The following is a 26,487-nucleotide window of genomic DNA, read 5'->3' on the forward strand; positions in this document are numbered from 1 at the left end:
CTGAGCTTTCATACACTTATAGCTCTTAGTGCATCCGTTGCATGGCAATCCCTACTCACTCACATTGATATCTATTGATGGGCATCTCCATAGCCTGTTGATACGCCTAGTTGATGTGAGACTATCTTCTCCTTTTTGTCTTCTCCACAACCACCATTCTATTCCACCTATAGTGCTATGTCCATGGCTCACGCTCATGTATTGCGTGAAAGTGGAAAAGGTTTGAGAACATAAAAAGTATGAAACAATTGCTTGGCTTGTCATCGGGGTTGTGCATGATTTGAATACTTTGTGTGGTGAAGATGGAGCATAGCCAGACCATATGATTTTGTAGGGATAACTTTCTTTGGCCATGTTATTTTGAAAAGACATGATTGCTTTATTAGTAGGCTTGAAGTATTATTGTTTTATGTCAAATGATAGACTATTGCTTTGAATCACCCGTGTCTTAATATTGATGCCATGATTAGATTATGTGATCAAGATTATGCTAGTAGCATTCCACATCAAAAATTATCTTTTTTATCATTTACCTACTCGAGGACGAGCAGGAATTAAGCTTGGGGATGCTAATACGTCTCCGTCGTATCTATAACTTTTGATTGTTCAATGCCAATATTCTACAACTTTCATATACTTTTGGCAACTTTTTATACTATTTTTGGGACTAACATATTGATCTAGTGCCCAGTGCCAGTTCCTGTTTGTTGCATGTTTTTTTGTTTCACAGAATATCCATATCAAACGGAGTCCAAACGGGATAAAAACTGACGGAGATTGTTTTGGAATATATATGATTTCTGGGAAGAAAAATCCACGCGAGACGGTGCCCGAGGAAGGCATGAGGCAGGGGGCGCGCCCCACCCCCCTGGGCGTGCCCTTGACCCTTGTCACCACCCCGTAAGGCAGTTGGTGCCCTTCTTTCGCCGCAAGAAAGCTAATATCCGGATAGAGATGGTGTTATAATTTCAGCCCAATCGGAGTTACGGATCTCTGGGTATATAAGAAACGGTGAAAGGGTAGAATCTGAGAACGCAGAAACAGAGAGAGACAGAGAGACAGATCCAATCTCGGAGGGGCTCTCGCCCCTCCGCCGCCATGGAGGCCATGGACCAGAGGGGAAACCTTTCTCCCATCTAGGGAGGAGGTCAAGGAAGAAGAAGAAGGAGGGGGGGCTCTCTCCCCCTCGCTTCCGGTGGCACCGGAGTGCCACCGGGGGCCATCATTATCACCGCAATCTTCACCAACAACTTCACTGCCATCATCACCAACTCTTCCCCCTCTATGCAGCGGCGTAACCTCTCTCTTACCCGATGTAATCTCTACTTAAACATGGTGCTCAACGCTATATATTATTTCCCAATGATGTATGGCTATCCTATGATGTTTGAGTAGATCCGTTTTATCCTATGGGCTATTTGATGATCAAGATTGGTTTAAGTTGCATGTTTTATTATTGGTGCTGTCCTATGGTGCTCTCCGTGTCGCGCAAGTGTGAGGGATTCCCACTGTAGGGTTTGCGATATGTTCATGATTTGCTTATGGTGGGTGGCGTGAGTGACAGAAGCACACACCCGAGTAAGTAGGTTGTTTGCGTATGGGATAAAGAGGACTTGATACTTTAATGCTATGGTTGGGTTTTACCTTAATGATATTTAGTAGTTGCGGATGCTTGCTAGAGTTCCAATCATAAGTGCATATGATCCAAGTAGATAAAGTATGTTAGCTTATGCCTCTCCCTCATATAAAATTGCAATAATGATTACTGGTCTAGTTATCGATTGCCTAGGGACAAATAACTTTCTCGTAACAAAAATCTCTCTACTAAAACTAACTTAGTTGTGTATTTATCTAAACAGACCCTACTTTTTATTTACGTACTCTTTATTATCTCGCAAACCTATCCAAAAACACCTACAAAGTACTTCTAGTTTCATACTTGTTCTAGGTAAAGCGAAAGTCAAACGTGCGTAGAGTTGTATCGGTGGTCGATAGAACTTGAGGGAATATTTGTTCTACCTTTAGCTCCTCGTTGGGTTCGACACTCTTACTTATCGAAATAGGCTACAATTGATCCCCTATACTTGTGGGTTATCAAGAAGGCAGCTGCTGAGTTAAGGGCCGAACAAGCCGCTCAGTGCCAGTGCGAGGAGAGAATATCTACCATAGCGCGAGAGCTGAAGGATGCCACAAGCCAATGCGAATCACTCGAGAAGGATAACAAAGCCAAGGCAGCCGAACTCAACTAGGCTTTACAAGAGGCGCGAGAGGCACGGTATGGGTCTAGAGCGGCTCAGGAGGAGATCTGGCAAGCTGGGGAGATAGCGGCTGGTAAGCCCTTTCTACTACAGACTAAATTCGGCGACCCGAAGTATGCCCTGCTTATTCAATTGTGGAGTTCTCCAGACTCATTCTTGGACCTGCCAAAGAGTGTCGCCGATGCGGCGCAGTTTTATCAAGCGCAAGATGGACGTGCAGTGGAGAAGCTTTTTTGTTCATAGTTCGACGTGCCACAACGTCAGTCGTTGCTGAACGAACAAATGGCCCAGTGGGCCGAGCTCCACAAGGTGTCCGGAGCTGCCATGAAGGAAGTCGTGGTCCGACTGTGGCCAACTGAGCCAATTCCGAATAGTTATTTCGGTTTGGTGTAGCGACTTGTTGATGCGGTGCCGTGTATCGACGCCGTTAAACCGTCGGCGTGCATTGAAGGTGCACGGATGACCATTGCCCGCATCAAGATGTACTGGGCGAAAATGAAGGCCATCGATGTCGCAGCAAACAGTCCACCCGAGGGCAAGGACCATCGCACACCGGAGCATTATTTTGAAGATATCCTAGAGGCCGCCCGCTTGATAGAGGGTCAGTGCTCGAAGAATATTATGTTCGAGTGAATGTATCGGAATTGTGATAACAATATTGTGATATATTGAGGCTGTGTTGTATTTATGCCTTTTGCCTAAAAGGCATTTCCTCCTGTGCGGCCATTTTTTTATAATTTGAAGGTTTGGCAATCGTCGGCTTCAGCCCCCTCACATATAATGCGGGGGTGTTCAGAATAGCAACTGACTACACTTGACCCAACGTCTTGGTCCGTGAAGGAGGTGTCAGTGTGGCGAACTAGGCAATCGGACTATAGGGCTTTAACACCTTCACTTAGCCATAGGAGTTTGACAGTGGGTCTACGATATAGCCCCTTGTAAGTACGTAGTTATCCGAATATGGATGCGCTACATAGGTGACCTGAAAACGGTCCTTCGTGTTATACAGAAGAAATCACAAAAGATTTTAATAAGTCGCCAAGTGGTTGGCCAACTCTCGCCGCATCATGACAGTCAGTTTTTGACTTTCTCTATTGAGGTACTTAACCAAGTGAACTGGATACACAATCGCAGTAGTTCTCCCTTTACTACCCTAGTCGATAGAGTGGAATGTAAGGTAGTAAGAACAGGAGCCAGGCAACCCAACTATTGACCAAAGACATGATTCGGAGCTGATGCATATAATGCCAAAACTCGTGACGCCGAAGTATGCTGTAGAGCTATTCGGACTTGTTGGCAATTTAATATGTTGCCGTATCAAGCCCCTGGCGATTAGTGCCGAGGTGTGTATGTGAAACCACCGAAAAGGTAAAATATAGTTCTATAAGGAATAAATACTGAAGATGGATTATGTCGACTAGAATCTAGTTGATACGTCGAGCGCAATCTTACAGATTATAACACCTCTACCCGGGTCATTTTACATGCCAGCGGTCGAAGGCTGAGGAAAAAGGCTATATCCAGGTTTTAAATAGAGTGTTTGGTCTACAAAAAATATTTTGGACCTCCTGTCGCACGTCTGCGCTGCCTTTACCTTAGCAAAGAGGATTCCTGAAAAGGAGCAATCTTTGGTTGCCTGGGCGAAACTAGGCTCTGAAAGAGTCCTTGCAGGTCCATAGGACGAACAGGTTTTGATTCATCTGTGACAAAAGATAAGAAATAGTTTAAAAAGAAGGGAGAAAAGCTGTAGGAGGACGAACCGTGTTGTAGGTCTGTCCGCATTGTGCCTCCGCCGACGACCAAGGTATTTTAAGTGCATAATTATGCGTGCGTGATGCGAACTTTGCGGGCATATGCAGCAAACGACGAAGGCGGAACTGCTAATCCAGCTCGAAAATTGACCAGTCTTGTGTAGTAGAGCCAGGTGGCTTAATGGCTAATAAGTTGTGCGGTTTAACGAGTCCGCTTTGTACTTCGGCTGTGATGGCCGTGGTATACTCCTTGGAATAGAGGGGTTGTTCTGTTTTTCCAGTGATTGTTATGACGCTGCATGGACCGGGCATCTTAAGCTTTAGATAGGCGTAGTGTGGGACCGCATTGAAACGAGCAAACGCGGTCCGCCCAAGCAGTGCATGGTATCCACTGTAGAATGGAACAATATCGAAGATCAAGGCTTCGTTTCGGAAGTTCTTCGGTGATCCGAAGACGAATTCCAGTGTGATTGAGCCCGTAAAGTGAGCTTCTTCGCTAGGTATTACACCGTTAAAGGTAGTTGTGGTGGGATGGATCCTTGAGGGATCAATGCCCATTTTGCGAACAGTGTCTTGATAGAGCAAGTTAAGGCTACTGCCACTGTCCAGAAGGACTCGTGTGAGATGGAATCCATCGATGATTGGGTCGAGGACCAAAGCTGCCGAACCTTTGTGACGGATACCTGTTGGGTGGTCATTGCAATCAAAAGTGATCGAACAGGCTGCCCATGGGTCAAATTTTGGTACGACCGACTTTATGGCATAGTCGTCTCGTGGTACGCGCTCGCGCTCCCTCGTAGGGATATGCGTCATAGATATCATGTTTACTATTTTTACTTTGGGGGAAATTGCTTTTGTCCCCTGGTGTTTGGCTGGCGAGTCTCCTCGTCTTCTCTATCACTAGGTGGCCCCATCCCTTTGTGTTCGGCGTTGAACTTGCCTGCTTGTTTGAAAACCAAACAATTTCTGTTGGTATGGTTGGCGGGTTTGTCAGGGCTGCCATGAATTTGATAGGGCCGATCCAGTATCCTGTCTAAACTGGATGGGCCATCTTTGTTTGCCTTGAATGGCTTCTTCCATTGACCGGATTTGGAACCACTGAATCCGGCGTTGACTGCTGTGTCTTGGGTTTTTACATTATTGTTTCAACGCTTGTTTTTATTGTGTCGAGGCTTGCCGTTGCCGTCCCTGACCTCAGAGGTGCCAGGATTGCTAGTGCTATTATTTCGGCGAGCCAGCCAGTTGTCTTCTCCCGCGCAGAAGCGGGTCATCAGTGCGGTAAGAGCTGCCATAGATTTTGGTTTTTCTTGGCCGAGGTGACGGGACAACCATTCATCTCGGATGCTATGTTTAAAAGCCGCTAGGGCTTCGACGTCCGGCCAGTCGACGATTTGGTTCTTTTTAATTAAGAACCTAGTCCACAGCTTCCTGGCTGACTCTCCGGGCTGCTGGGTGATGTGACTGAGGTCATCGGCATCCGGAGGCCGGACATATGTACCTTGGAAGTTGTCGCGAAAGGCGTCTTCTAGGTCTTCCCAGTTGCCAATAGAGTTATCTGGGAGGCTGTTTAGCCAGTGTCGGGCTGGTCCCTTTAATTTTAGTGGGAGGTATTTGATGGCATGAATATCATCACCGTGGGCCATACAAATATGGAGAAGAAAATCCTCAATCCATACCGCATGATCTGTTGTTCCACCATACGATTTGATATTCATAGGTTTGAACCATTCTGGGAATTCATGCTCCATTACTTCATCAGTGAATTAGAGGGGGTGTGCAGCACCTCTATATCGGGCCAAGTCGCGACGCAGCTCGGATGGAGTCCGTCTGCGGTTTTTGGCCCGGGCATGATTATGCTTGTCACATTCGACTAGATAGCCATCGTCATGCGTCGGTGCACACCCCCGTGATCCGTAGATCGATCTGGTCTGACCTGCTCTATTGTTAGGTCTTGCCGCATGTCATATGTATATCCCCGAGCTGTTATGTCTCTGCCTTTGCGGCAAGGTAGTATGAGCTACTGTTCGGCTTGAGTTGCCGTTTTGTCCCAGACATGAGGTGGTCGGTCAGCCGCATTACGCGCTGATGGCGCGGGCTCGACGACCTCGTCGTCAAATTGGGGTAGCAGTTTATGCTTCGGGTAACTTTTGATTGGGCGCTCGAGGCCGTATTCCTCGGCTCCCAGGACATTAGTCCACCTATCGTTGAGCAGATCTTGATCAGCTTGAAGCTACTGCTGCTTCTTTCTCAGGCTCCTTGCAGTGGCAATTAGCCGGCGCTGAAAGCGCTCCTATTCGAGAGGTTCCTTGATACGTCCATTTTGCATCATGCTTTTATATCGATATTTATTGCATTATGGGCTGTTATTTCACTTTATGTCACAATACTTACGGCTATTCTCTCTTATTTTACAAGGTTTACATAAGGAGGGAGAATGCCGGCAGCTGGAATTCTGGGCTGGAAAAGGAGCAAATATTAGAGACCTATTCTGCGCAACTCCAAAAGTCCTGAAACTCCACGGAACGTCTTAAAATAAATAAAGAAAAATCCTCGCCAAAGATGAAGGCCAGGGGGCCCACACCCTGCCTACGAGGGTGGGGGGCGCCCCCCCTAGGGCGCGCCCCCCGACCTCGTGGGCCCCCTGGTGGCTCTCTAGCGTCCATCTTCTCCTATATGAAGTCTTTGGATGAGAAAAAATAAGAAGGAACTTTTCGGGACGAGACTCCGCCGCCACGAGGCGGAACCTTGGCGGATCCAATCTAGAGCTCCGGTAGAGCTGTTCTGCCAGGGAAACTTCCCTCCGGGAGGGGGAAATCATCACCATCGTCATCACCAACGCTCCTCTCATCGGGAGAGGGCAATCTCCATCAACATCTTCACCAGCACCATCTCATCTCCAAACCCTAGTTCATCTCTTGTATCCAATTCTTGTCTCAAAGTCCGGGATTGGTGCTAGTAGGTTGCTAGCAGTGTTGATTACTCCTTGTAGTTGATGCTAGTTGGTTTATTTGGTGGAAGATCATATGTTCAGATCCTATATGCATATTATTACCTCTCTGATTATGAACATGAATATGCTTTGTGAGTAATTACGTTCATTCCTGAGGACAAGGGAGAAGTCTTGCTATGAGTAGTCATGTGAATTTGGTCTTCGTTTGATATTTTGATAAGATGTATGTTGTCTAGCCTCTAATGGTGTTATGTGAACGTCGACTACATAACACTTCACCATTATTTGGGCCTAGAGGAAGGCATTGGGAAGTAATAAATAGATGATGGGTTGCTAGAGTGACAAAAGCTTAAACCCTAGTTTATGCGTTGCTTCATAAGGGGCTGATTTGGATCCATATGTTTCATGCTATGGTTAGGTTTACCTTAATACTTTTGTTGTAGTTGCGGATGCTTGCAATAGAGGTTTATCATAAGTGGGATGCTTGTTCAAGTAAGAACAACACCCAAGCACCGGTCCACACACATATCAAATTATCAAAGTATCGAACGCGAATCATATGAACATGATGAAAACTAGCTTGACGATATTCCCATGTGTCCTCGGGAGCGTTTTTCCTATTATAAGAGTTTGTTCCGGCTTGTCCTTTGCTACAAAAGGATTGGGCCACCTTTCTGCACTTTATTTACTTTTGTTACTTGTTGCTCGTTACAATTTATCCTATCACAAAACTATCTGTTACCACTTATTTCAGTACTCGCAGAGAACACCTTGCTGAAAACCGCTTATCATTTCCTTCTGCTCCTCGTTGGGTTCGACACTCTTACTTATCGAAAGGACTATGATAGATCCCCTATACTTGTGGGTCATCAAGACTCTTTTCTGGCGCCATTGCCGGGGAGTGTAGCGCCTTTGGTAGGTGGAATTTGGTAAGGAAAAATTTATATAGTGTGCTGAAATTTACTGTCACTTGTTACTATGGAAAGCAATTCTCTGAGGGGCTTGTTTGGGGTATCTTCACCCCGTCCAGTAGAGCAAAGAGTTGCTCCTCAACCTACTAAACCTATTGAAAATGAAACTCCTTTTGAATTTCCTACGGGTATGATGGAAAAACTGCTGGCTGACCCTTTTACAGGAGATGGAACAAAGCATCCTGATGAGCACTTAATATATGTGGATGAAGTTTGTGGATTATTTAATCTTGCAGGTATACCCGATGATGTTGCTAAGAAGAAGGTCTTCCCTTTATCTTTGAAGGGAGACACATCGATAAGGTATAGGCTATGCGATGATATGAGATTCTGGGACTATAAAAGATTGAAGCTGGAATTTCATCGAAAGTATTACCCTATGCATCTTGTTCATCGTGATCGCAATTATATATATAATTTCTGGCCTCGCGAAGGATAAAGCATCGCTCAAGCTTGGGGGAGGCTTAAATCAATGTTATATTCATGCCCCAATCATGAGCTCTCAAGAGAAATGATTATTCAAAATTTATATGCTCGGCTTTCTGATAACAATCGCACCTTGCTCGATACTTGTTGTGATGGCTCTTTTATGATGAAGACTATTGAATTCAGATGGAATTGATTGGATAGATTTAAACGCAACTCTGAAGATTGGGACCTCGACGAAGGTAAGGAGTCAGGTATGACACCTAAGTTTGATTGTGTTAAATCTTTTATGGACACCGATATTTTCCGTAAGTTTAGCACTAAATATGGACTTGACTCTGAGATAGTAGCTTCTTTCTGTGAATCTTTTGCTACTTATGTTGATCTCCCTAAGGAGAAGTGGTTTAAATATCATCATCCCATAGAAGTAAAAGTAGCTACACCTATTAAAGTTGAAGAAAAGACTGTCACTTATAATGATCCTATTGTTCCTACTTCTTATATTGAGAAACCACCTTTCCCTGTTAGAATAAAGGATCATGCTAAAGCTTCAACTATTGTTCGTAAAAGCAATATTAGAACTTATACACCTCCTGAGAAAGTTAAAGTAGAACCTAATATTGCTATTGTTAAAGATCTCTTGTCTGATAATATTGATGGGCATGTTATTCAGTTCAAAGGTGAAACTCTAGAATTGCTAAACCTTGTGATAAAGATAAACATAGACATGTGGTAGGCGTGCCTGTTATTTCTGTTAAAATAGGAGATCATTGTTATCATGGCTTATGTGATATGGGTGCTAGTGCTAGTGTAATACCTATTGACTTATACGAAGAAATTGAGAATGAAATTGCACTTGTTGAGTTAGAAGATATTGATGTTACTATTAAACTTGCCAATAGAGATACTATTTCACCAATTGGAATTGTTAGAGATGTTGAAGTCTTGTGTGGGAAAACTAAATATCCTGCTAATTTTCTTGTTCTTACTTCTCCGCAAGATAGCTTTTGTCCCATTATATTTGGTAGACCCTTCTTAAGTATTGTTAATGCTACCATAGATTGCACTAAGAATGTTGTTACTGTTGGCTTGGATGATATGGTTCATGAGTTTAATTTCTCTAAATTTAGTAAACAACATCGTGAGGAAGAATTACCTAGTAAGGATGAAATTATTGGTCTTGCTTCTATTGCCGTACCTCCTAGTGATCCTTTAGAACACTATTTGCTAGACCATGAAAATGATATGTTCATGAATGAAAGAAGGGAAATAGATGAAGTATTCTTTAAATAGGAACCTATTCTGCAACATAATTTGCCTATTGAAATTTTAGGGGATCCTCCTCCACCTAAGGGTGATCCCGTGTTTGAGCTTAAACCTTTGCCTGATAATCTTAAATATGCTTATCTTGATGAAAAGAAGATATATCCTGTTATTATTAGTGCTAAACTTTCAGAGCATGAAGAAGAAAGATTATTGAAAACTCTGAAGAAGCACCGTGCTGTAATTGGATATACTCTTGATGATCTTAAGGGCATTAGTCCCACTCTATGTCAACATAAAATAAATTTGGAAGCAGATGCCAAACTAGTTCGTGATCCTCAACGACGTCTGAATCCTAAGATGAAAGAAGTGGTAAGAAAAGAAATACTAAAGCTTCTGGAGGTAGGTATAATCTATCCCATTGCTGATAGTGAATGGGTAAGTCCTGTCCATTGTGTCCCTAAGAAGGGAGGTATTACTGTTATTCCTAACGATAAAGATGAATTGATTCCACAAAGAATTATCACAGGTTATAGGATTGTAATTGATTTCCGCAAATTAAATAAAGCTACTAAGAAAGATCATTACCCTTTACCTTTTATTGATCAAATCCTAGAAAGATTATGCAAACATACACACTATTGCTTTCTAGATGGTTATTCCGGTTTCTCTCAAATACCTGTGTCGGCTAGAGATCAATCAAAGACTACTTTTACATGCCCTTTTGGTACTTTTGCTTATAGACGTATGCCTTTTGGTTTATGTAATGCACCTGCTACCTTTCAAAGATGCATGATGGCTATATTCTCTGACTTTTGTGAAAAGATTTGTGAGGTTTTCATGGATGACTTTTCCGTCTATGGTTCCTCTTTTGATGATTGCTTGAGCAATCTTGATCGAGTTTTGCAGAGATGTGAAGAAACTAATCTTGTCTTGAATTGGGAAAAGTGCCACTTTATGGTTAATGAAGGTATTGTCTTGGGGCACAAAGTTTCTGAAAGAGGTATTGAAGTTGATAAAGCCAAGGTTGATGCTATTGAAAAGATGCCATGTCCCAAGGACATCAAAGGTATAAGAAGTTTCCTTGGTCACGCCAGATTTTACAGGAGGTTCATTAAGGACTTCTCAAAAATTTCTCAGCCCCTAACTAATTTATTGCAAAAAGATATACCATTTGTCTTTGATGATGATTGTGTAGAAGCATTTGAAATACTTAAGAAAGCATTAGTCTCGGCACCTGTTGTTCAGCCACCTGATTGGAATTTACCCTTTGAAATTATGTGTGATGCTAGTGATTATGCTGTAGGTGCTGTTCTAGGGCAAAGAGTTGATAAGAAATTAAATGTTATTCATTATGCTAGTAAGACTCTAGACAATGCTCAAAGAAATTATGCTACTACTGAAAAAGAGCTTTTAGCAGTTGTATTTGCTTGTGATAAGTTCAGATCTTATATTGTTAATTCTAAAGTAACTATTCAAACTGATCATGCTGCTATTAAATATCTTATGGAAAAGAAAGATGTAAACCTAGACTTATTAGATGGGTTCTCTTGCTACAAGAATTTGATTTGCATATTGTTGATAGAAAGGGAGCTGAGAACCCCGTTGCAGACAACTTGTCTAGGTTAGAAAATATTCTTGATGACCCACTACCTATTAATGATAGCTTTCCTGATGAACAATTAAATGTTATAAGTACTTCTCGTAGTACTCCATGGTATGCTGATTATGCTAATTATATTGTTGCTAAGTTTATACCACCTAGCTTCACATACCAGCAAAAGAAAAAGTTTTTCTATGATTTAAGACATTACTTTTGGGATGACTCACATCTTTATAAAGGAGTAGATGGTGTTATTAGACGTTGTGTACCTGAGCATGAACAGGAACAGATCCTACGCAAGTGTCATTCCGAGTCTTATGGAGGACACCATGCTGGAGATAAAACTACACATAAGGTATTGCAATCTGGTTTTTATTGGCCTACTCTCTTCAAGGATGCCCGTAAGTTTGTCTTGTCTTGTGATGAATGTCAAAGAATTGGTAATATTAGTAGACGTCAAGAAATGCCTATGAATTATTCTCTTGTTATTGAACCGTTTGATGTTTGGGGCTTTGATTATATGGGACCTTTTCCTGCCTCTAATGGATACACACATATTCTAGTTGCTGTTGATTATGTTACTAAGTGGGTAGAAGCTATTCCAACTAGTAGTGCTGATCATAACACTTCTATTAAAATGCTTAAAGAAGTTATTTTCCCTAGGTTTGGAGTCCCTAGATATTTAATGACTGATGGGGGTTCACACTCTATTCATGGTGCTTTCCGTAAAATGCTTGCTAAATATGATGTTAATCATAGAATTGCATCTCCTTATCACCCATAGTCTAGTGGTCAAGTAGAGTTGAGCAATAGAGAGCTCAAATTAATTTTGCAAAAGACTGTTAATAGGTCTAGGAAGAATTGGTCCAAGAAACTTGATGATGCATTATGGGCTTATAGAACTGCATACAAAAATCCTATGGGTATGTCTCCATATAAAATGGTTTATGGAAAAGCATGTCACTTACCTCTCGAACTAGAACATAAGGCATATTGGGCTATTAAAGAGCTTAACTATGATTTTAAACTTGCCGGTGAGAAGAGGTTATTTGATATTAGCTCACTTGATGAATGGAGAACCCAAGCTTATGAAAATGCCAAGTTGTTTAAAGAAAAAGTTAAAAGATGGCATGAAAAAAGGATACAAAAGCGTGAGTTTAATATAGGTGATTATGTATTGCTATACAACTCTTGGTTAAGACTTTTTGCAGGAAAACTTCTCTCTAAATGGGAAGGCCCCTATGTTATCGAAGAGGTCTATCGTTCCGGTGCCATAAAAATCAACAACTTCGAGGGCACAAATCCGAAGGTGGTAAATGGTCAAAGAATCAAACATTATATCTCAGGTAATCCCATAAATGTTGAAACCAATATTATTGAAACCGTAACCCCGGAGGAATACATAAGAGACACTTTCCGGAATGTTTCAGACTCCAAAAAGGAATAGGTATGTGGTACGATAAGTAAACCGACTCCAAAAGAATTCTTAAGGCAATATTTCTCCATTTTGGAATATTTAGAAAAATAGAAAAATAAGTAGCAGTCCGGGAAGGACACTAGGGCCCCACGAGGGTGGTGGGCGCGCCCTACTCCCTGGGTGTGCCCCCTACCTCGTGAGCACCTCATGTGCCCTCTGGACTCCGTTCTCTTGCACGTTATGTATTTTGGTCAGTAAAAATTCATTATATAATCTCCCAGGGGTTTTGACTCCCGTATCACGCAAAAATCTCCTGTCTTTGTTTCGAGCTGTTTTTCTGACAGATCTAGATTATCATGACGTCCCCAAGTGCTTCCAAGGACAAGTTCTTCGAGAAGGTCATCAACCCTTACCTCTCGGAGGTGCTGCGACACCCTCAAACCATTGAGATGTGTGATGGGTTGCTGCACATCCATGATGTTGAGGGACCAAAGGGAACTGGAAGCGTGGAGACGAGGCTCGAAGCAATGGAGCAACAAATTTTCAAGTGCCAGGGGATGGTGGAGCGTGGAATCAACGCTAGCCACACGATGCTCGCGGAGTTCACTAACAACTACAAGTCGGATGCCAAGAACACCGAGGAGGCCATCTTCAAGCTATATGAGAAGATCGAGCACCTCCAAGCCCAAACCTATGACCTGCAAAACCAAAACTGTGAGTATGAATATATATTCAAAAGAATGAGTTTGGCTGCAGATTCGAGGATTCCAGAGACTCAATCATCCTTCTATGATGGTGAACCTATGCCTTGGAAGATGTATGACAAGCCCGCATCATCAACAACACCTCCACCTTCTTCACCAACCAAGGAGATATAATCACATGGGTATGGGCACTCCCCTTGGCAACTGCCAAGCTTGGGGGAGGTGCCCCGGTATCGTATCACAATCACAACTCCTATCTTTACCGTTTTTCTTAGTTCGATCCTATTAGTAGTATCTTGATCTAGTAGAATAAAAGTTTATGGCATGATCTAGTTTTGAGTTTTGCCTTATGATCTCTCTACGTAATTGAGTCCGTGAGCTATATATAATAAAGATTAGTGTTGATTCAAGGGCTTGATTATTTTGCCATGATCTTGGGTGAATAAAAGAAAAGAGAAAAAGAATAAAAAGAAACACAAAGTTCATATTGATCTTATTGAGAGTAATGACTTCACATAGAAAGAGTATGATGATTAAAAGTTGTCGGGAGTTGGCAGACATAGCTTTGGTCACTGTTGCAATTAATAGGAAGTAATAAGGAAAGAGAGGTTTTCACATATAGATATATTATCATTGACATCTTTTATGATTGGGAGCACTCATTAAAATATGACACGCCAAAGAGTTGATGTTGGACAAGGAAGACAACGTAATGAGTCATGTCTTTCTTATATCTGAGATAAAGTATGTTGTCATGGATCCTCTAACTTGTTGAGCTTGCCTTTCCCACTCATGCTAGCCAAATTCTTAGCACCAAGTAGAAATACTACTTGTGCTTCCAAATACCCTTAAACCAGTTTTGCCATGAGAGTCCACCATATCTACCTATGGATTGAGTAAGATCCTTCAAGTAAGTTGCATCGGTGCAAAGCAATAAAAATTGCTCTAAATATGTATGATTGATTGGTGTGGGAGAAATAAGCTTTATACGATCTTGTGATGTGGAAGCAATAAAAGCGACGGACTGCATAATAAAGGTTCATATAACAAGGGGCAATATAAAGTGACATTCTTTCACATTGAGATTTTATATATCCAACCATAAAAGCGCATGGCAACCTCTGCTTCCCTCTGCGAAGGGCCTATCCGTTATTATTATCTTCTACCTTACGCAAGAGTCATGGTGATCTTCACCTTTTATTTTTCATTTTATCCTTTGGCAAGCTCAGCATGTTGGAAAGAACATGATATATATCTAATTGGATGTAGGGGAGCATGAACCATTATTGTTGACATTACCCTTGAGGTAAAAAGTTGTGGGGCAAAACTATAAGCCCCTATCTTTCTCTGTGTCCGATTAAAACTCCGTAACCACAAGTATTGCGTGAGTGTTAGCAATTATGGAGGACTAAATGATAGTTGAGTATGTGGACTTGCTTTTTAGCTCTCACATAGACTCTTTCCGACGTTATGATAAATTGCAATTGCTTCAATGACTGAGATTATAGTTTGTCGGAGCCCAATAAGGTTTATGATTTATACTTTTGCATTGTGAATAGATCATCACTTGAACATAAGTAATCATATGACAAAATCTATATATCTTGCTGCTATGAGAATAATCATGATTGCCTTCATGTCCGTATTTTATTTTTACCGATGCCTCTACCTCTAAACATGAGGACATATTTATTGTTATCGGCTTTTCGCTTGAGGACAAGCGAGGTCTAAGCTTGGGGGAGTTGATACATCCATTTTGCATCATGCTTTTATATCGATATTTATTGCATTATGGGCTGTTATTTCACTTTATGTCACAATACTTATGGTTATTCTCTCTTATTTTACAAGGTTTACATAAGGAGGGAGAATGCCGGCAGCTGGAATTCTGGGCTGGAAAAGGAGCAAATATTAGAGACCTATTCTGCGCAACTCCAAAAGTCTTGAAACTCCACGGAACATCTTAAAATAAATAAAGAAAACTCCTCGCCAAAGATGAAGGCTAGAGGGCCCACACCTTGCTCACGAGGGTGGGGGGCGCCCCCCCTAGGGCGCGCCCCTACCTCGTGGGCCCCCTGGTGGCTCTCCGACATCCATCTTCTCCTATATGAAGTCTTTGGATGAGAAAAAAATAAGAAGGAACTTTTCGGGACGAGACTCCGACGCCACGAGGCGGAACCTTGGCAGATCCAATCTAGAGCTCTGGTAGAGCTGTTCTGCCGGGGAAACTTCCCTTCGGGAGGGGGAAATCATCACCATCATTATCACCAACGCTCCTCTCATCGGGAGAGGGCAATCTCCATCAACATCTGCACCAGCACCATCTCATCTCCAAACCCTAGTTCATCTCTTGTATCCAATTCTTGTCTCAAAGTCCGGGATTGGTGCTAGTAGGTTGCTGGTAGTGTTGATTACTCCTTGTAGTTGATGCTAGTTGGTTTATTTGGTGGAAGATCATATGTTCAAATCCTATATGCATATTATTACCCCTCTGATTATGAACATGAATATACTTTGTGAGTAATTACGTTCGTTCCTGAGGACAAGGGAGAAGTCTTGCTATGAGTAGTCATGTGAATTTGGTATTCATTTGATATTTTGATAAGATGTATGTTGTCTAGCCTCAAGTGGTGTTATGTGAACATCGACTACATAACACTTCACCATTATTTGGGCCTAGAGGAAGGCATTGGGAAGTAATAAGTAGATTATGGGTTGCTAGAGTGACAAAAGCTTAAACCCTAGTTTATGCGTTGCTTCGTAAGGGGCTGATTTGGATCCATATGTTTCATGCTATGGTTAGGTTTACCTTAATACTTTTGTTGTAGTTGCGGATGCTTGCAATAGAGGTTAATCATAAGTGGGATGCTTGTTCAGGTAAGAACAGCACCCAAGTACCGGTCCACCCACATATCAAATTATCAAAGTATCGAACGCGAATCATATGAATGTGATGAAAACTAGCTTGACGATATTCCCATGTGTCCTCGGGAGCGTTTTTCCTATTATAAGAGTTTGTTCTGGCTTGTCCTTTGCTACAAAAGGATTGGGCCACCTTGCTGCACTTTATTTACTTTTGTTACTTGTTGCTCATTACAATTTAGCCTATCACAAAACTATCTGTTACCACTTATTTCAGTACTCGCAGAGAACACCTTGCTGAAAAACGCTTATCATTTCCTTCTGCTCCTCGTTGGGTTCGACACTCTTACTTATCGGAAGGACTACGAGAGATCCCTTATACTTGTGGGTCATCATTCCTCAGGTACGATAAAGTCTTCATCACTGAGGCTCACCTCGTCCTCGGAGAGTGGGAGATAATTACTGTCCTCCAAGTCTTCATTTACGGCCTGTCCGTCAGGGCTAACTTGGCCATCTTCCCGATCGTCCTGTTCGAAAGTTGGCTCGACGGGGTCTTCTTTGACTTCTGCGTCGTTCGGAGTGTTGTTGTCTCCTGTGCCGGTATTGCTATCTTTTCCACGACATGATTTAGAGCGGCACTGCTGACGTCGGCGTTTTGGCTGTATCTCAGGAGGCTTATCCTTGACTGGATCTTCTTTATCATCGTCGTTACCCTCCTTGGGTGTGTCCACCATGTACACATCATATGAAGAGGTGGTCGTCCAGCGTCCGGTAAACGGCGGGTTTTTGGCCTGCTCCTCTCCAGCATCATTGTCCATACCATCGATGTCTTCGGAGTTGTAGTCGAGCATGTCAGTTAAGTCCTCGATAGTGGCTATGAAGTGGGTGGTGGGTGGGACATAAAATTATCCGCCCTCAGCCCCTAGTCCGGGCTGGGCGTAGTTTGGAAATTGCCCCTCTGTAATGACGAGGGATCGAATTAAGTTCGGAGCCTCACTTAAAGGCGAGGTTTGATCAGGGAGAAGAAAATCCATGGAGTATGGCGGGAAGAAAACTCCTTGGCCGAGCTCACACGATGTTGACTCCGAGGGTTCGGAGCTAGTGTTCGGAGAAGAGTCCGGCTTCATGATGGCTGCTAGTGACACTACTTCCTCCGGCTCTCCCGTACTGGGTTTAGTGGCCGTAGATAGTCCGACGGGCTCAGTAATCCCGTCTTCGGACCTGGTGATGTGCTCCGGATCTAAGGCCAGAGCGAGGTAGGGGTCGCGAACCCTTGGAAGATCAAGTCTCCTCGGATATCAGCGACATAGTCCAGATTTCCAAAACTAATCTGGTGACCTGGGGCGTAGCTGTCGATCTGCTCTAGATAGCCAAACGCGTTGGCCCGCAGTGCGAAGCCGCCGAACACAAAGATCTGACCGGGGAGGAAAACCTCCCTCAGGGCAGCATTGTTGTAGATGATTGATGGAGCCATCGAACCTTATGGTGACGACGCAACGGAACTCTCAATTAAAGCACCAATGTCAGTGTCAAAACCGGCGGATCTCGGGTTGGGGGTCCCGACTGTGCGTCTAGGGTCGATGGTAACAGGTGACAGGGGACATGATGTTTACCCAGGTTTGGGCCCCCTTGATGGAGGTAATACCCTACGTCCTGCTTGATTGATCTTGATGAGTATGAGGATTACAAGAGTTGATCTACCACGAGATCGTTGTGGCTAAACCCTAGAAGTCTAGCATGTATGATTGTGATTGACTCTACAGACTAAACCCTTCGGTTTATATAGACACTAGAGGGGCCTAGGGTTGTACAGAGTCGGGTTACAAAGGAAGGAATCTACATATCCGAACGCCAAGCTTGCCATCCACGCAAAGGAGAGTCCCATCTGGACACGGGAGGAAGTCTTCTGTCTTGTATCTTCATAGCCCATTAGTCCGGCCCATGTTACATAGTCCGGACGGCCGAGGACCCCTTAATCCAGGACTCCCTCAGTCACCAAGAATAATATTGTTGGACGGCTATTCTCTACTATGTTCAACTGCTATATGCAATAATTATGCATGTGCTTGCTCACCGTTTAGGCAGCCGCGGCGCGCTCTGCTCACTGTTTAGGCGCCGAGGCGTGCTCGGGTCATCGGTGCAAAGCAATAAAAATTGCTCTAAATATGTATGATTGATTGGTGTGGGAGAAATAAGCTTTATACGATCTTGTGATGTGGAAGCAATAAAAGCGACGGACTGCATAATAAAGGTTCATATCACAAGGGGCAATATAAAGTGACGGTCGTTCTTTCGCATTGAGATTTTATATATCCAACCATAAAAGCGCATGGCAACCTCTGCTTCCCTCTGCGAAGGGCCTATCCTTTATTATTATCTTCTACCTTATGCAAGAGTCATGGTGATCTTCACCTTTTCTTTTTCATTTTATCCTTTGGCAAGCTCAGCATGTTGGAAAGAACATGATATATATATCTAATTGGATGTAGGGGAGCATGAACCATTATTGTTGACATTACCCTTGAGGTAAAAAGTTGTGGGGCAAATCTATAAGCCCCTATCTTTCTCTGTGTCCGACTAAAACTCCGTAACCACAAGTATTGCATGAGTGTTAGCAATTATGGAGGACTAAATGATAGTTGAGTATGTGGACTTGCTTTTTAGCTCTCACATAGACTCTTTCCGACGTTATGATAAATTGCAATTGCTTCAATGACTGAGATTATAGTTTGTCGGAGCCCAATAAGGTTTATGATTTATACTTTTGCATTGTGAATAGATCATCACTTGAACATAAGTAATCATATGACAAAATCTATATATGTTGCTGCTATGAGAATAATCATGATTGCCTTCATGTCCGTATTTTATTTTTATCGACGCCTCTACCTCTAAACATGAGGACATATTTATTGTTATCGGCTTTTCGCTTGAGGACAAGCGAGGTCTAAGCTTGGGTGAGTTGATACGTCCATTTTGCATCATGCTTTTATATCGATATTATTGCACTATGGGCTGTTATTTCACTTTATGTCACAATACTTATGGTTATTCTCTCTTATTTTACAAGGTTTACATAAGGAGGGAGAATGCCGGCAGCTGGAATTCTGGGCTGGAAAAGGAGCAAATATTAGAGACCTATTCTGCGCAACTCCAAAAGTCCTGAAACTCTATGGAACGTCTTAAAATAAATAAAGAAAAATCCTCGCCAAAGATGAAGGCTAGGGGGCCCACACCCTGCTCACGAGGGTGGGGGGCGCCCCCTAGGGCGCACCCCTACCTCGTGGGCCCCCTGGTGGCTCTTCGACATCCATCTTCTCCTATATGAAGTCTTTGGATGAGAAAAAAGTAAGAAGGAACTTTTTGGGACGAGACTCCGCCGCCACGAGGCGGAACCTTGGCGGACCCAATCTAGAGCTCCGGCAGAGCTGTTCTGCTGGGGAAACTTCCCTCCGGGAGGGGGAAATCATCACCATCGTCATCACCAATGCTCCTCTCATCGGGAGAGGGCAATCTCCATCAACATCTTCACCAGCACCATCTCATCTCCAAACCCTAGTTCATCTCTTGTATCCAATTCTTGTCTCAAAGTCCAGGATTGGTGCTAGTAGGTTGCTAGTAGTGTTGATTACTCCTTGTAGTTAATGCTAGTTGGTTTATTTGGTGGAAGATCATATGTTTAGATCCTATATGCATATTATTACCCCTCTGATTATGAACATGAATATGCTTTGTGAGTAATTACGTTCGTTCCTGAGGACAAGGGAGAAGTCTTGCTATGAGTAGTCATGTGAATTTGGTATTCATTTGATATTTTGATAAGATGTATGTTGTCTAGCCTCTAGTGGTGTTATGTGAATGTCGACTACATAACACTTCACCATTATTTGGGCCTAGAGGAAGGCATTGGGAAGTAATAAGTAGATGATGGGTTGCTAGAGTGACAGAAGCTTAAACCCTAGTTCATGCGTTGCTTCGTAAGGGGCTGATTTGGATCCATATGTTTCATGCTATGGTTAGGTTTACCTTAATACTTTTGTTGTAGTTGTGGATGCTTGCAATAGAGGTTAATCATAAGTGGGATGCTTGTTCAAGTAAGAACAGCACCCAAGCACCGGTCCAACCACATATCAAATTATCAAAGTATCGAACGCGAATCATATGAACGTGATGAAAATTAGCTTGATGATATTCCCATGTGTCCTCGGGAGCGTTTTTCCTATTATAAGAGTTTGTTCTGGCTTGTCCTTTGCTACAAAAGGATTTGGCCACCTTGCTGCACTTTATTTACTTTTGTTACTTGTTGCTCATTACAATTTATCCTATCACAAAACTATGTGTTACCACTTATTTCAGTACTCGCAGAGAACACCTTGCTGAAAAACGCTTATCATTTCCTTCTGCTCCTCGTTGGGTTCGACACTCTTACTTATCGAAAGGACTACGAGAGATCCTCTATATTTGTGGGTCATCATTCCTCAGGTATGATAAAGTCTTCATCACTGAGGCTCACCTCGTCCTCGGAGAGTGGGAGATAATTTCTGTCCTCCAAGTCTTCGTTTACAGCCTGTTCGTCAGTGCTAACTTGGCCATCTTCCCGATCGTCCTGTTCGAAAGTTGGCTCGATGGGGTCTTCTTTGACTTCTGCGTTGTCCGGAGTGTTGTTGTCTCCTGTGCCGGTATTGCTATCTTTTCCACGACGTGATTTAGAGCGGCACCGCTGACGTTGGCGTTTTGGCTGTATCTCAGGAGGCTTATCCTCGACTGGATCTTCTTTATCATCATCGTTACCCTCCTTGGGTGTGTCCACCATTTACACGTCATATGAAGAGGTGGTCGTCCAGCATCCGGTAAACGGCAGGTTTTTGGCCTGCTCCTCTCCAGCATCATTGTCCATACTGTCGATGTCTTCGGAGTTGTAGTCGAGCATGTCAGTTAAGTCCTCGATAGTGGCTATGAAGTGGGTGGTGGGTGGGACATAAAATTATCCGCCCTCAGCCCCTAGTCCGGGCTGGGCGTAGTTTGGAAATTGCCCCTCTGTAATGACGAGGGATCGCATTAAGTTTGGAGCCTCACTTAAAGGCGAGGTTTGATCAGGGAGAAGAAAATCCATGGAGTATGGCAGGAAGGAAACTCCTTGGCCGAGCTCACACGATGTTGACTCCAAGGGTTCGGAGCTAGTGTCCGGGGAAGAGTCCAGCTTCATGATGGCTGCTAGTGACACTACTTCCTCCGGCTCTCCCGTACTGGGTTTAGTGGCCGTAGATAGTCCGACGGGCTCGGTAATCCCGTCTTTGGACCTGGTGATGCGCTCCGGATCTAAGGCCAGAGCGAGGTAGGGGTCGCGAACCCTTGGAAGATCAAGTCTCCTCGGATATCAGCGACATAGTCCAGATTTCCAAAACTAATCTGGTGACCTGGGGCGTAGCTGTCGATCTGCTCTAGATAGCCAAACGAGTTGGCCCGCAGTGTGAAGCTGCCGAACACAAAGATCTGACTGGGGAGGAAAACCTCCCTCAGGGCAGCATTGTTGTAGATGATTGATGGAGCCATCGAACCTTATGGTGATGACGCAACGGAACTCTCAATGAAGGCACCAATGTCGGTGTCAAAACCAGCGGATCTCGGGTTGGGGGTCCCGACTGTGCGTCTAGGGTCGATGGTAACAGGAGACAGGGGACATGATGTTTACCCAGGTTTGGGCCCTCTTGATGGAGGTAATACCCTACGTCCTGCTTGATTGATCTTGATGAGTATGAGGATTACAAGAGTTGATCTACCACGAGATCGTTGTGGCTAAACCCTAGAAGTCTAGCCTGTATGATTGTGATTGCCTCTACGGACTAAACCCTTCGGTTTATATAGACACCGGAGGGGCCTAGGGTTGTATAGAGTCGGTTTACAAAGGAAGGAATCTACATATCCGAATGCCAAGCTTGCCATCCACGCAAAGGAGAGTCCCATCCGGACACGGAGGAAGTCTTCTGTCTTGTATCTTCATAGCCCATTAGTCCGGCCCATGTTACATAGTCCGGACGCCCGAGGACCCCTTAATCCAGGACTCCCTGAGTCACCAAGAATAATATTGTTGGACGGCTATTCTCTACTATGTTCAACTGCTATATGCAATAATTATGCATCTGCTTGCTCACCGTTTAGGCGGTCGTGGCGCGCTCTGCTTGCTGTTTAGGCGCCGAGGCGTGCTCGGGTCACGTCTCTCCGCGTGCTCTGCTATCACTTCCCTCCGCGCGCGCTCTGCTCTTGCATCCCTCCTCTCATGCTCTGCCAGCGGTTGGGGCTAGTGCATGATCACGTTGTGGAAGCTTTAGTTATTTGATCTCAGTCGGACACAGGGAACGAGCGATGGAGATCATAGATTAGGTTAATTAATTACACCTCCGGAGCGGGATGATTTCCATGTGCTCATCTGGCTCTAGAGGTATAATTAGTTAACTTAAACTATGATCTTGAGCGCCCGTTCCCATCGCACAACTCCATCCTGTCGTCGGCCGATGGGGGTATGCCGGTAAGTGTGGGTAACTAGCTAGCAAGTGGATCAATAGCGAGTTTCCGCCACCGGCCATTGTTGTGGTTATTTATAGCTAGCAACTATCTAGGGGATTGGGGATTTTACAATTCACCCCTGTGGAGGGCGGGAAGCCTTCACTGGAGCGCAGGAAGACTAAGTGGAGCACACAACCTGACAACCGTATGCGGTGTCATGTGTTATCACACACATGTTAACATAAGGAAACATATGTGTAACTTACTAATCATCACAAACGAGTACTCGCACCATGCATCGTGTGCGATACTCCTAGCCATCGCAAGCAACTCATTTGCATTTTCAAAGTTTTTTCTACACACATAATCGCACACAAATGAACTGTAGTAACCGGATGTGTTATATTTTCTCATCACAAACAGTTCATCCGAGTGGCATGTTTGCCGCGTATCACACACATCTTGTTTACACGAATCATTTGCGTTCTTTTGGCTTATCACAAACTGTTCATCTATGTGAACTATATGCCATGTATCACACACATCTTGTTAAGTTGAACCGTTTCTGTTCTGTTGCCTAATCAAAAATAGTTCATCCGAGTGAACTGTATGCTGTATATCGCACACATCTTGATCTGGTTGACCATTTCTGTTGTATTCCCTAATAGCAAACAGTTCATCTGAGTGAACTGTATGCCATATATCGCACACACTTAGATATGGCTGTCCGTTTCTGTTGTTCTGGCTCATCGCAAACAGTTCTTATGGATTAACCGTATGCGACGCATCACACACGCAACTATAATCTGAATCATGTTTGATGTCTCCGCCATAGCAAATGTTCTGTATCATTTTTTACGGGTTTTTACATCATTGTTTGCGATTTATGCATCGCACACAGTTTCGTCGAAGGGTCTCTAATTGTAGTGTCACGTTAGCAGCATCCTACTATAGTGTGTGTATCATATGGTGTTATTTTAGTGCGACCTCTAGGGCTTTTTGTGACACTTATAGGAACAACTCAATAGATTGATCGGAAAGGATAACTTTGAGGTGGTTTCATACCCTACAAATAATTTCATCTTATGTTCTCCGCTAGATAAGAACTTTGGAGTTCTTTGTCGCATGTTGAGGGATTTTTATATGATTCAATTATGTTAACACCGTTGAGAGATTGCACTAGTGAAAGTATGAAACTTAGGCCTTGTTTCTAAGCATTGCAATACCGTTTGTGCTCTGTTTTATCGCTTGCTAGCTTGCTATTTTTTCTGATTGCAAAAACCAATATCTACTATCCATACTACACTTGTATCACCATCTCTTCGCCGAACTAGTGCACCTATACAATTTACCATTGTATTGAGTGTGTTGGGGACACAAGAGATTTATTTTATTTGATTGCAGGGTTGTTTGAGAGAGACTATCTTCAGCCTACAACTCACATGGATTGATAAATCTTAGGTCATCCACTTGATGGAAAATTGCTACTGTCCTACATAACTCTGCGCTTGGAGGCTCAACACGAGTCTACAAGAATAAGTTGACTAATAGACATGTGTACATAGTAGACTACATCCATGTTAGAGCATGTAATTAATAAAGCCGCTCAATTTTAGTTTACACCCACCTCACCTGACATAACCAGGTCATGTTGCATGAACCTGGTGATAATACTGAGAGTGATCGCTTTACACAAAAACACCTCGAGAAACAGTTACATGATAGACCTTGTCATTTTCATCTTACAACAAGCTGTCATCTTAAAGTATCTACCCTAATTTGATACGAATAACGTCCAACTGAGCTAGCAGATGTGTAATTTTATATTCCAAACGAGGTAGCTTTGGGATGATGTTCAAAAATGCTCAACGTGTTGGGGAATGCGGTATTTCAATTTTTTTACCTACGATCACGCAAGATCTATCTAGGAGATGCATAGCAACGAGAGGGGAGATGTGATGGCTTGGCTTATTAGGGATGATAGACTACTCATATCAATAAGGAATTCCTTCTTTTCCGGGAGCCCATTCGGACAGAACTCCAAAGTTAAGCGTGCTCAGCTTGGAGTAGTGTCAGGATGGGTGACCGACCGGGAAGTTGCTCTCGGGTGCGCACGAGTGAGGACAAAGTGCACAGAAAAGACTAGTATTGATTTGTGGGGCCAGTCTAGATCCCGCCAGGAGTAACGACCACCGGCGGGTGTGTCCGGGGCATTACAAGTTGGTATCAGAGCCGATCCTCGCGGTTACACGGATGTTTGTGGATAGGTGCGCGGTCATGTTGTTCATGACGTTTGTGACCCGTCGTGGCACACGACATGGTACATGTACCGGACTGGATGCACAGACATATGTGCCAAGAGGGAACGTTCCTGTGGCCCGACGAGGACGTCGGTTCCTCTGAGTGGGAGTGTATGTGATGGCTTGGCTTATTAGGGATGATAGACTACTCATATCAATAAGGAATTCGTTCTTTTCCGGGAGCCCATTCGGACAGAACTCCAAAGTTAAGCGTGCTCAGCTTGTAGTAGTGTCAGGATGGGTGACCGACCGGGAAGTTGCTCCCGGGTGTGCACGAGTGAGGACAAAGTGCGCAGAAAAGACTAGTATTGATCTGTGGGGCCAGTCTAAATCCCGCCAGGAGTAACGACCACGGGCGGGTGTGTCCGGGGCATTACAAGAGAGTGTGTCTACGTACCCTCGTAGACCGAAAGTGGAAGCATTTAGTAACACGGTTGATGTAGTCGAACATCTTCGCGATCCAACCGATCAAGTACTAAATGCACGGCACCTCCGCGATGTGCACACATTCAGCCCGGTGACGTCCCTCGAATTCCTGATCCAGTTGAGGCCGAGGGAGAATTTCGTTAGCACGATGGCATGGTGACGGTGATGATGAAGTTACCGACGCAGGGCTTCGCCTAAGCACTACGACAATATGACTGAGATGTAAAACTGTGGAGGAGGGCACTGCACACGGCTAAAGATCAACTTGTGTGTCCATTGGGTGCCCCCTCCCCGTATATAAAGGAGGGGAGGAGGAGGCCGGTCGGCCGGCCCTAGGGGGCGCTCCCAAGGGGGGATGTCCTACTCCAAATAGGAATCGGCTCCCCCCTTTCCTAGTACAAGTAGGAGAAGAAGGAAGGAGAGGGAGAGGGAAAGAGGGGCCACGCTCCCCTCCCCTAGTCCTATTCGGACTCCCCTTGGGGGGCACCACCTCTTGGCTACTGCCATCTCTCTCCCCTAAGGCCCACTAAGGTACATTACTTCCCCTCGAGGGGGGGGGGGTTCCGGTAACCCTTCCGGCACTCCGGTTTTATCCGAAACTATCCGGAACACTTCCGGTGTCCGAATAACATGGTCCAATATATAAATATTTATGTCTCAACCATTTCGAGACTTCTCGTCATGTTCATGATCTCATCCGGGACTCCGAACAACCTTCGGTACATCAAATCACATAACTCATAATACAAATCGTCATCAAATGTTAAGCGTGCGGACCCTACGGGTTCGAGAACTATGTAGACATGACCGAGACACATCTTCGGTCAATAACCAATAGCGGAACCTGGATGCTCATATTGGTTCCTACATATTCTACGAATATCTTTATCGGTCAAACCGCATAACAACATATGTTGTTCCCTTTGTCATTGGTATGTTACTTGCCTGAGATTCGATCGTCGGTATCATCATACCTAGTTCAATCTCATTACCAGCAAGTCTCTTTACTCATTCCGTAATGCATCATCCTGCAACTAACTCATTAGTCACTT

Source organism: Triticum dicoccoides, chromosome 4A (genome assembly GCF_002162155.2).
Source record: "Triticum dicoccoides isolate Atlit2015 ecotype Zavitan chromosome 4A, WEW_v2.0, whole genome shotgun sequence".
Taxonomy (NCBI): domain Eukaryota; kingdom Viridiplantae; phylum Streptophyta; class Magnoliopsida; order Poales; family Poaceae; genus Triticum; species Triticum dicoccoides.